At 33.1% G+C, this 13,201-nt stretch overlaps 1 protein-coding gene across 1 annotated transcript in view; it reads left to right on the forward strand.

Annotated features, from left to right (window-relative positions):
• Nucleotides 1-13,201, forward strand: part of HTR2C (5-hydroxytryptamine receptor 2C) — a 284,332-nt gene that overhangs the window by 11,446 nt on the left and 259,685 nt on the right. Inside the window, exon 2 of the mRNA XM_032331448.1 lies at nucleotides 12,206-12,267. The gene's annotated coding sequence lies outside the window, so the exon portion shown is untranslated. The remainder of the gene's footprint in view (nucleotides 1-12,205; nucleotides 12,268-13,201) is intronic.

A 13,201-nucleotide genomic window follows, 5' to 3' on the forward strand; every position in this document is an offset into this window, starting at 1 on the left:
ATCTTAAGTTAACACGTGCTGATTCTTTAGTTTGACTGTTCATTATCTTCCTCTCATTGGATAATGGTCTACCTCAACCTTTGCTGCTTCTACTACCAAACTTCAGCCCATTATCTAAATGTTTTGTAAGTCAATTGACAAAACTCATGATCCGCGTTTATCTGTCAAATTAGCCAACTACATAATGAAGGTGAATAAAAAGCTTGTAACAATTACGGAATTTCAGCAAGTATCTATTGAGGGTCTACTGTATACTTCACGTTTCATTGGACATTAGAGATTCTCTCTCTCCCTCTCCCTCTTCCCCTTCCTACCTGCTCGTGTTCTTTCTCTCTCTCTCAATAATAATAATAATAATAATAATAATAATAATAATAATAATACAGTTCTGTAATTTATGGTATAGACAACATCAAATGTGTTCATATCTATAATTGATATTCTGAGTCTCTTGATTTAGATGAAGCAACAAGATCAAATAAAAGTACATTTCTTTCTTTTTTAAAAGTGTTTTTATTCATTTATTTTTGTGAGAGAGAAAGAGAGAGAGCACAGGCAAGGGGAGGGACAGAAAGAGAAGCAGGGTCTCAGCTGAGGAGGGAGCCCAATGCAGGAGTCTATCCCAGGACCCTGGGATCATGACCTAAATGGCAGGCAGATGCTTAACCTACTGAGCCACCCAGGAGCCCAAGTACATTTATTTCTGTAGCACAACACACTTACATTGTTAGAAGTTTAAAAAGTACTCTATCCCTCCTCCCACATTACTTTTTCATGAAATTTGAAATAATGCTTGTTCTTTCTGTCTTGGAGTCATTGTTGGATCACCTTTCTCCATGTATTCTCAGTGAAATCCATCAATATAGCTTCTAAATTATTTTTATCAAATACTACTCAAAAATTTCACCCTTTTCATTCCCATGATGATTATAGAATCTCTGGGTTAGTGCCTTACGGCTCACTTCAGAGCCTTGCACATGTTTGAACCTTGCACATCGCCCATGCACAGCACAGTGCCACAAAATCATGCTGCCCAACTTCTGGGCGAAGCATATATATGTTAATAGCAACCAGATGCCAAATGTCAAGGTGAAATAAAAAGACCGCATGGTGGGTCATGAGGTAATGAACTCCAGGTAATGGGCCACATTAGGAAATAATTGTAAACAGTCACATTCTTAATTCAGAGAAAGATGTACTATTTAATTAAGGTGGGGTTATGGAAGGAACTAAGGTCATTATGCAGATTATAAAGCCAAGATGGAATACGTAAAACTAAATGTGTTATGATTTTTTATAAAGGGACTACTGGTCATAAAACAAATTTTCTCTAGGCACCAGGTGCCTTAGTCAGGTAAGTGAATGACATGATTGTGGCTCAGGTCATGATCTCAGGGTCATGGGATGGAGCCCTATGTCAGGCCCTGCACTCAGGAGGGAGTCTGCTTGAGATTCTCTCCCTCTGCCCCTCTCCCCACTCGTGCATGCTCTCTATCTCTCTAAATAAATAAAATCTTTAAAAAATTATCCAGGCTGACACCTACATACATAAGAATAGTAAAATTTGAATTTCTAATCTGAACAAAAATGGACATCATTAATTGTGCTACTTACATGGCACACTGTATTGTATCTGGTTTTGTTTGTCTGTTTTCTGTTTTTTAGGTTTAAGTTCTGTCACCCAAGTGCCAGGCTTAGTGTTCAAGGTTTTAAACACATCATCTTGCTTTTTAATTTGAGCCTTATCTTTCCTATTGGATTATGAAATCACAGAGGACAAAATTATTTATTATTCATGTTTATACCTCTACCCCAACTACCCTCTGCATACATCATTAGACCATTACACATTGTGGGTTCTTTCAATATATATATGCTGAATAATTAATATGTAAGAGCACATGAGCACTGTGGGGAAAGGTTTTTAGAGTACAAATTTAGAGTTAAATGACTTGCATTCTAGTCTTTTATCAGCCTCTATGTTCTTACCTGTTAAAAAAAGTAAATCAGACTGAATGGATTACTAAGGTTATTTCCAATGCTACAATCTATGAAAATACCAGCACTTTTGTGTTCCGAAAATCCACTCCAAATAATAATGCTCATGTAGTTTATTTTTGTAGCCTAGAAGGTAATTGTCATAACTCTTCTTCAACTACTTAAGAATTCCTTAGACAGGGGCGCCTGGGTGGCTCAGTGGGTTAAAGCCTCTGCCTTTGGCTCAGGTCATGATCCCAGGGTCCTGGGATCAAGCCCCACATCGGGCTCTCTGCTCAGCAGGGAGCCTGCTTCCTCCTCTCTCTCTGCCTGCCTCTCTGCCTACTTGTGATCTCTGTCAAATAAATAAATAAATAAATCTTTAAAAAAAAAAAAAAAAGAGTTCCTTAGACAATCTAAAGTCAAGTCTCACTTAGGATCTTGATTTTGCCCTTTTCCTTTCACTCCAAAACCTAAATTTGAAATGATTCTGTAAAGGCCACTAAATGAGTGAAAATGTCCCTTCCTTTTGCCTTTCGTTGATTAAAGCAAATTTAAGACATCACTGCTCTCAATCACAAATTAAACATAACCATTTTTAGGTAGTTTAAATTAAACTGTCTATAGCTACAGATTTCATTAGTATCTTGCAGAAAATCAGTGTTGTCAATGCTTAGTTTATGATTGAGACTTATGACTACAAATTGTCTTTTCCTTTAATATATTCCTAGATTTAATTGCATATGTAAGCTATTACTTTATAAAGGGTCTCAAAAGAAAAGTACATTTGTGGGCAGATAGTCATCTTGAGTCCTTTAATTACATTTCATATTATCTTTTTTCCCCTGTATCAGAACCTTTCTTTTATGGGGAGTATTCAATTTGCTGTATTTGTATTCAGAACTCTTGAGTCTTTGAGGGTGACCGCAGATGGTTTGACAGAGAATAGGAAAGGTCATTTATACCTTGTTCATGACTCCTTTCTGTGTTCTTTTCGATTTCTAATTACTTTCTCCTGAAAATGATATCTAGCTCCTTTATTACTATCTTTAATGAATCTAAAGTTATACCATTTATGTTGACATAAAGTACTATTAAAGGAACTAGTCAAACTTTGGTCCTCAGCCAGATTTTAACCTGTGCCACTCAAGCCTACTCCAGATCTAGCTGAATACTCATTTAGATTTCTATCATCATCACTTTAAAAATATTTTTTTGAAGCTGAATTACACCAACATTGTAAAAACATGACAGAGAATATAGCATTTCTTCTTAGAGTTGCAGAACTGTCAAGCTAGTATTTAAAGAACATTTTTTTGTGAGATGTGCTTCCTACCATGGAGGAACTTACATTTTATTTGGCAAGATGAAATACATACATGCACCATCACATGTTCTTTGAATAGCTGAAAATATATTGGGTCTCTGGAGACAGGTCAAGCCTGGGGATAAAGGAGTTTGGTTCAATCCATACTATTCTGGCTTACCTAAATTTCAGAACTTTCCAAGGGAGAGAAGGTTGTAGAGAGAAAAGAACAGAGGTTCAAACAGTGATCGTTGACTGTGAAAAGCTTCAGGAAATATTTTTCTCAGATTCTTCAAAATGAAATGGTTTTTCTCCCCCAACTTTATATATTATTACATTTAATTATTGCTAGGGTTCTGTTTAACAGTACATTTTACTGCATACTCCAAGGCCTCCCAGGAGAGGTAACAACACTTAAGTTGTGATCTCCAGTAATTTGGAGTCCAGATGGAGATCCAATATATGAGCCCTACCTAAAGGATTTGGGAATCCAAAGCCACTGTTAAGTGAAACTTAGAGAAATTTCAGTGAATGGAGTAGACAAAAAAATAAAAAAATAAAAAATAAAAAATTGTATGGGATTAAAATACTGATATAAAAAACTTTTTGTCCCAAAACCCGAAGAAGGAATATGAATGCGGATAAACTCTCTCAGGTGCCTTGTTCACTGTCATCTAAACATATCGTGACCAAATCTCTTTTTTACTGACTCACAGAACTTCTCAGATGCATAATACGTTTGTAAAAAACAGAAACTTAACTTATTTAAAAAATAAATTAGCAAGCATGAGTTCAGCACCTTCTGTTTGTATAGTAATGGATTAAGTTAGTTGAATAATGCAAGTGAAAATAGTAAGCTTCTTACAAGTAGGAGTCATATGAATTGCTTGCTTTTTTCATAGGAGTTATTTCCGATTAGCAAGCCCTTAGATATCTGAATTATACCTTGGCTTATATTAAGTAAGTAAATGATGAGCTGTAGATTAAACTCTCAGATAAAACCAATTGTCTGAATATCAAGTGACTATTAATTCTCAATACCAAAAGAGCCATTCATAATTATTAGATAATTTATAGAGCTTGCTATTTTTAGGAATATTAACAAAGTACTTCACAATTCCAAAATACATGGATGACATTATGAAAACATTAATACATTAACACAAGCTCTTTAACAAATCAATACAACTAAAGTATACTGATAACATTCGTAACGCACTTACTATTGCTTGTGTTCCAGTGATAAATATGTTAAGGCTTAGAGAGGGTCCCTGATTTTTCCAGGTCCCACAGCTAATTATTGGCAAAAGCTTACAAAGAGAACCCAAATCTCTTAAACTTGAAATCAGGTTCTTCTCCACCATGGGCTACTGCCTCTTAAAGGCTATATGGCATAGTAAATGAAAGCCCTCAAAATTTTGACTACATCATACTGTCCTTGAGAATCATGTCATGATTCATAAATCCAGAGTAAATAGAAACTGAACTTACATTATGGGCTTCAATAATCAGAAAATTAGTACATGTGAATATATTCAAGATTATGTCTTTCATTCTTATCTTACTGATACAGGTAAGAGACCCTGTGTGTATACGATATGATATACATTATATATGCATATATATGTATGTATATATATTTTTTCACAAGTGTGAAGGAATCGTGTAAAAGACAAGAGTATTTTTCATGGTTCAAATTAGATGACTGACCCGTTGACAGGTTGTGTGCATTTATTTATGCTAGTCTTTATGTTTTTAATTTGCTAGAGCAACTGAAGTCTGAAACAGCTCAAGGCTGGATGATTCCTTTCTATAAATTACATCTCTTGAAATGTACAAATGCAGGCATGAGTCATCAGCTACAGAATTCCAGCTTTAATCCATTATGTCATTTTTATAAGGAAACAAACCAGTGACCTTCATGTGGTTTAAGGACAATGAATCTGTGAATTACAGAATATGGAAAGATGTGATCATAACACAAACAAATGAGTTAAATGGTATGATCTAAAAGGTAAAAAAAAAATGTAAAGTATTTTATAGAATGAAGTCTGTTTACTTTTGTGATCCTTCTTCTATTATTCACTTGCATGTGTGCCTTGAGTATACTGGATTACTTTGAAACCAAGCTGAAACATTCACATATCTCATAAGCAAATTTTAAACCATTAACTTTCATGTGGATTGTGCCCTGGCAGAAACAGTAACCAGAAGGAAAATGCATAGCCCAGGAAAATCTGCAATGTAGGTTTTGTTGAGTGATTTCAATTTTCTATTGATTCAACTTCTTGTAAGAACTTTTAAACTACAGAGTTACTGAAATTGTTACTTATATTTACCATTTCATCTAGGAAATACAGAGCAGACTCTCTGAGGCAGGATGTGGTTCAATAAAGAAGTCGTGTGTACCCCTTGTAAAAAGGGGAGGCGAAGGGAAAGAAATTAACAAATACTGAGACCCCACCCCCTGATCCTAGTCAGCACTTTTGACAAAGTATATATATTCCCTCATGTAATTTTCACAACAGCCATAATAAATAGGAAAAGGAGACACAGGGAATTTAAGCCATGTGCCCAGACACGTAACTAATGCAAGGAGGAGCCAGGAATCAAGCCCAAGTCTGTCTCACTCAAGAGGTTGGGTATACTTTTTCCATGGCACCTTGATTAACATCCTTAAGTCTAAAAAATATGCCAAGTGCACATGTCCAAAATATACTCTGTGTAACATTTACTTAGTCACTGGCAATATTTACAAAGAATGAAATAAAGGGAAAACAAGGAGGTACCAGTCACATATCAACTTCTGCAAATCAAGTGTGTGTGTATCTTCAAAGATTTCAGTTTATTTTTAAAGGTGAGGGAATCATTATTTACTAATAAAACAGTGTTCATAGCAGCAAAGTCCACAATCACCAAACTGTGGAAAGAGCCGAGATCCCCTTCAACAGATGAATGGATAAAGAAGATGTAGTCCATAAACACAATGGAATATTATTCAGCCATCAGAAAGGCTGAATACCTAACTTTTGTATCAGCATGGACGGGACTGGAGGAGATTATGCTGAGTGAAATAAGTTGAACAAAGAAAGTCAATTATCATATGGTTTCACTTATTTGTGGAACACAAGGAATAGCATGGAGAATATTAGGAGAAGGAAGGGGAAAATGAAGGGGGGGAATCAGATGGGGGACAAGAACCATGAAAGACTATGGACTCTGGGAAACAAACTGAGGGTTTTAAAGGCAAGGGAGGTGGAGGGATGGGTGAGCCTGGTGATGGGTATTAAGGAGGGTATGTATTGCATGGAGCACTAGGTGTTACATGCAAACAATGAATTATGGAACACTACATCAAAAACTAATGATGTACTGTATGGTGACTAACATAACAATAAAAAATTATTTAAAAAAAGAAAAGAATGAAAGACAATTTTGCTTCATAAAAATCATCTGAATAGATGTAATTTTAAGGAAGTGTGTTTCATGTTAGATATTTAGGGGAAAAAAAAACAAAAAACAAAAACAGATGGCAAGCTTGAATCAACCGCTTCTTAATGGCATTCAACTGCACATAACACACACCTAAAAGTTTTCTGATGTAAATGCTTCCTTTCTGGAAAGAATCATCAAGTTTTGCAAGTGTTGATTGGTTAGAATGGGAAAAATGAAAGAAATGGACTGGCAATGGAACTTTCCAGAGTTTGAAACTGAAGTTTTCTGAAATCAATTGTTTTTGAACAGGAGTACTTTGAGGATGCTTTCCTTTTTATTGATTTTGTGGTACTAAAATAAAAATTGAGTAACAAAAATAGGGATGATAGAAACTCAGTTACAAAATTTTATTACATTCAGAAGTGTAAAAAAATTAAGGATTTATCCAAATTAATCAAGACTATATTACCTGAGTCTAACCACAAAGTTTCTTTTATTTGCCGACTCTTCTTAGTATGAAACAACTTCTTTGATATTCCCAGCAAGTGTATCTCTCAAAGGTGTGCAGGTTCCAGAATAAACAAATCTATATATAGAGACAGAAAAGATTTCTTGTTGGCTGGAGTTGGGGTGGATCTGGGTGGGGGTAGAAGGTAAGGTAGTCAGGAGTGACATGTAGACACGGTTTCTTTTGAGGATGATGAAAACATTCTAAATTGTGGCAGTGGTTATACGGCTCTGTGAGTATAACTAGAAACCATTGAATTGTATGCTTTAAAATGGGTGACTTGTATAGCATGTGAATTCTATCTCAATAAAAATGATAAAAAAGATTTGGGGTTGTATCCATGACCTCAAATGAAAAATCAGATCTTAAAATAATTTTAAGAGGTTGATTGTACTCTTAAAAATATATTGGAAAATACATTAATTTCACATAATAATCATCAAGAAAGAATTTTAAGTACATGAAACCTGAAAATAAAAACTGGGGCTTTCTACCCAAAGTATGGTTTTTAAAATATGCTTCCCATTTAAAGCAATCGATCTCATAATATCTAATAACATACATCATTAGGTCCTACTACATTCCCTGAAACATGTTTTAGTCTTCTCCTTCTGAAACATATATACTTTATACACAGTTCAAAATAATTGTTTTCTTTATTTGCACTGTACTAGATATGAGGATGTAATAGTCAATGCACTATTTTGTGTTTGAAAGCTTTTCCAGTGATTTTGTCTTTTGCAATTGCTTCTTTGGTTTGCCATGTTCTTGGACTTGTAACTCACTGTTGCAAGTGTCACAAATAGCCCACTCCATTGCTTTCTTTAACACAACACAGTAAGTTTAAAAGGCAGTATCACATTAGACAAATATTGTAGTATTAGAGAATTCAATGAATTTGAAGAGAAAGTTAAGAAAATTTAAGTGAATAAATCAACAGGATAAGGCAAGGGGATATGTTCGTTTTAAATACTCTGTTAAGACTCAGTGAAAGAGAAAAAAATGTTTTGAACAAAGAGCAGAAGAAATAAAAAAAGAGAATAGCATGCCTTATGGTTTCATTTATATGAACTTCTAGAGCTGGCAAAAATAATCTAAAATGATACATATAAGAAAATTGTTGCTTTGAGTTGGTGAGGGGTAACTACAAAGGAACAGTAGGACAGAAACGTTCTATATCTTCATTGGTATGGGACTGCACAGGTGTGTATCATCTTCATTAAAACTGGTCAGACTCCTATGGTGAGTACTGTGAAGTGTGTAAGCCTGACGATTCACAGAACAGCACCCCTGGGGCAAATAATACACTAAATGTTAATTTTAAAAATTTAATATAAAAATTTTTAAAAACTGGTCAAACTCTATATTTAAACATGTACATTTTATTATATGTAAGTCATACTTCATTACAGTAGATTTTTTAAAAGTCAAAGTAGTCAGCAAAGGGTGACCATTGTGTTTGAATGTGATCATCTTGTAATCCTGAATGAAAGATGACCTCCTTCCTTTTAAATATGAAATATCCATGCCATTCTAAAGAAGTACATTAAGCTCTCTTGTAATGTATTCCTTCTGCTCAAGATTAAGTACTGGCATGTTAATGATGACTCTTAGCCACAGTAAGATAGGCATTTCTTTGATAGACATTCTACTTTACATGCCTGCTTTTCCCCTGTAATTTCAGCTGGGGAGAAATAAAGCAGCAAACTTATCCATTACATCTTTACAGGATTCTTATGACTTTTAAAGCACAATTTGGAACTGAAGCTACTGTTTTATAATATTCTTTCTCAGGGTAGGCTGAAAGCAAAGTAACAATAATTTTTGTAGGAAAAGTAAGATAAAATCTGTCTTGAACAACCACAAAATCACCCTTAATGTCACTTTATAAATCAGTTATAAATATCACCAGAAGTAATAGGACTGCACATGTGAAGTTGAAAGACAGTGTACGCACTATTTTTGTAGGAAGGAATTACGTAGTGTTTGCATTAGCACTTAAAGCTGTGGCCATCATTCTTTTCTATCTAGAGTCACTAGCCTCCAAAGCAGAAAAGTCTACGAAAGTCATGTGGAAATTTTAAAGATAACAGTTCAGTAAGATGGATATAAATGGGAAATGACACAACGTTGATAAAATATATCTCAGATTTATGTACAGATAACTAAAAGAAAAAGATTGAGCATGTATGGTAGATGCAAAAAAATTATTATAAAGAATGTCGTGGCTGTGAGGCAGAGGCAAAGCAAGTGAGGCTAAAGAGAGAGAAATTGAGAAAAGCTTTAATTTTGCCTAGGGAGTTCCAGACTTCTTCAAAATTAACTAAAATTTTAGAAATGTATATGAAAATGTTGGGAACACCAGAAAATATATTTTCAGTTGATAGGTCTAGAAGTAATTTTCTAAACTGTAAGATTGATTTTTTTATATATATAAAGGAGAAGAAGTGCTTCATTATCTCTTAATCCTCCCCATAAGGGGTTGCGGAAATCTGCAATAAATCCTTCATGAATAAAAGGCAAAATGACAATTGGAGCTCAGTGTTTTGACTGCAATCGTCATAGTTAACCACTAGGGGGCTGTAATTCCATTGACAGCAGTTCTGTGACCACAAATGTTTTATTCCCTGCAAGGGTACTTCTACAATTATGTGGGAGCTACAATATTAAGTATCAAGCAGGTAGAACAGCTCATTACTATGTACTGAAATGATTTCATGCTTTCCTGCATTTCTATGTTTAATTTTTATTGTTCAGACTAATAACTTGGCCACCAGCTTCTTCAGCAAACATGGAATCTCATCATTGCTCAAAGATTGTTACTAATTTTGTACCTCTGCTTCTTGAAATATAGAAGATAGAACCACTTTTATATATTTTTTCATGAAGAAATTATTTTGTTTACTACAGATCCCCTAACATTTGATGAACATAGAAATTTAATGTGATCATGTGTTCTCACATAATTATTTTATAAATCTTTGTATTATTTAGAGTTGTAAGAGACAAGAAAATACCAGTACAAATTTATAATATTAAAGGTATTTTCTGACATTTAGATGAATATAACAGCTTTTACCCATGCTGTTTTTTTTACTAATTTGAAGACAGAACTTTCTTTACATTTATTTAATTACTTTTTATTTGCTCTTTCATTAAGGAATGAAAAATACAAAAATTTGCTACTATAATCTGTTGTCTTTTGAATGATTAAAAGGATAGTGACATTAAATTATTTAACTTGTGGCTTTAATATTTATTGCATAAGTATTTTATACTATGCTTTAGATATGTTTTATATTTATATAAATTTAAATTTATAAATAAATAAATAAATAAATAAATTTAATAAATAAATTAAGAGGTTGATTGTACTCTTAAAAATATATTGGAAAATACATTAATTTCACATAATAATCATCTAGAAAGAATTTTAAGTACATGAAACCTGAAGATAAAAACTGGAGCTTTCTACCCAAAGTATGATTTTTAAAATATGCTTCTCATTTAAAGCAATCGATTTCATAATATCTAATGACATACATCATTAGGTCCTAGTGCATCCCCCAAAGCGTGTTTTAATCTTCTTCTTCTGAAACATATATACTTTATACACATAACTATAAATATATCTAATATATAAAATATATTAATAAAATAAAATATATTTAATATAAATACATAAATATATTATAAATATATTATTATATTTATAATAATATAAATAAATTTAATTTATATTGATAAATTTATGAGCTAAAATATTTTAATGTCTTCAAATAATATAATTAATATTTCTTATTTATTTCTTATAACTCTAATGGTCTTTACATTATTTGATTTTATTTACTTGAACCAATGGAAGAATTAGTTTTGCAGGGGAGGCAAAATTTTTCCTCTACCCTGTTGGATTCTGTTTCTGAGAACTGCAAATTAAACTGACAAGCAAGAGATTAACAGGAGAAAAAGTTTTATTTCATATACATATGAGGCCAACAAAAAAGCAGTTGGCTTGTTTAATGGTAAAGTTAAAGACTAATATACCTAACTTAGTAGAGATAAGTGAGGAGTGAGGAACAAATTCTCTGGGAAAAACAAATAGGTTTGTTTAGGAAAGACAAATGGATTTTTAAGAGAACAGACAAGAGATAAATTCGTGACAGTGTTTGTCTATACAGGTACAGGTACAAGTGGTCTTTCCATCTTATACAGAGTCATACAGTTCCATGGAGAGGGCATTTCTGGTAGCCTCACTCCCGAGAAATTGTAGCTTTTAAACAAATAAGGCTAGCTCAGAGGAGGATTTTTTTCTGCATCTGTTGCATCTCAAAATGTCTTCAACTTAAAATAAGCTTTATACCAACTCTGGGGTTCTGAGTGGGTTCCCACAGATTCATATTTTAAGAAAATCTGTGTATTTAAAACCTTTTGGTCAGGTTTTATGTGTTTTAGGGAACTTCTTACGTTGGAAAAACATGTTAAGTATTAACATTGTTACAGCAAATTTCTTTGTCTTACAAAAATGTAGCTGGCTAATATTTGTATGAATCTTGTTTTCTCAAATCTCAAAATAAATACTGCCTATCGATACTTTTTAAATCATTGATACTGAAATGGTGATTTTTCAAAGTTGCCCTTCCAGCTTCTAGTATCATTTTCATACCTATGGGTGAAACACCATTTCACTAATTCTGTTCTGTAATGATTTTATGTGAAATAATGTTTTAACTTAATATTTAAATTATGATTTTGCTGGTTCATTTATAATACTTAACTGATGTTTAGTATTCTCTTTAAGTTGTACTAATGTTCTGGTTTTTTTTTACAATAATTTTATATAAATGAAATTGTCTTCTGGTGCTTATAGGTATCAGCCTTATTATTTTTCAGTTATGCTTTATACATGAATAATGTAGTTATTCTAAATAGTACTTTACTTATAGAGTTCTCATTGCATTTTTCTAAATGTTTGTTTTCAGAGATATCATCCAATATCCATGAGCATCTATAGGCCAACCGTCACCATCCTTCAAAAATAATTGTAAGTATACCCATAAACATGCTACGTGAGTCTCGTTTTGCAGCAATAGTCAACCACTATAGTTAGGGGAGTCTAATTATTTTGGTAATGTAGACCTATTTTTGAACTAGTAAAAAAATTCCATTAACGACTTATGATGTCTGAAAAAGAAAATTACTTAATTGGTACACAAAATGGGTTGGCCCAGTGATGGGTATTAAGGAGGGCACATATTGCATGGAGCCCTGGGTGTTATACACAATGAATCATGAAACAGTAAATTGAAAATTAATGATATACTGTATGCTGACTAACATAACATAATAAAAAAAAATGTTAATGCAACCTAAAAAAAACTTGGTCTATTTATTACCAAATAATGTGTTAAGCAGACACATTTGCCGAAGTGTTTAATCACCACCCTGACTTTATACTAAATAAATATCAGATAAGATGGCATAAATAAGAACAGTTAGACTAATGAAGATAAAATATGAATGAATTTGAAATTTTCTCTTTCAGAAACAAACTTACGTCTTAGACTAAGCTATAGAAAATCCAGCTAGTATTTTCTTATCACAAATTTTTGAAAGTGAAATCCATAAAAATATTCTTGATGGATGGACCAGGAGTAGGAGGGGAGACTGAGATCTTTGTTTCAAAAGGGGGTATCAAGTTGTAAATGTCAAAAACCACTGGCCTACAGAATGGACCACTCTGCATACTATAGGTTTCCTAAGCACATTATAAGTTAAGCAGAGTAGGTCAAAATTAGATCCCTTATTTGAAGCTCCAGACTGCACAGGGAATTCTCAAATAATTGTTCCTGAAGTCATAAACATGCATTCAACTTCACAAACTGCAGAATGATGGTGTTGGAGGAAGAATTGATAATGATCATAGAAGTTAACTTACTTATACAATCATATTTTAACAGACTTTTTTAGAATAAAAT

Source organism: Mustela erminea, chromosome X (assembly GCF_009829155.1).
Source record: "Mustela erminea isolate mMusErm1 chromosome X, mMusErm1.Pri, whole genome shotgun sequence".
In the NCBI taxonomy this organism is placed as follows: Eukaryota; Metazoa; Chordata; class Mammalia; order Carnivora; family Mustelidae; genus Mustela; species Mustela erminea.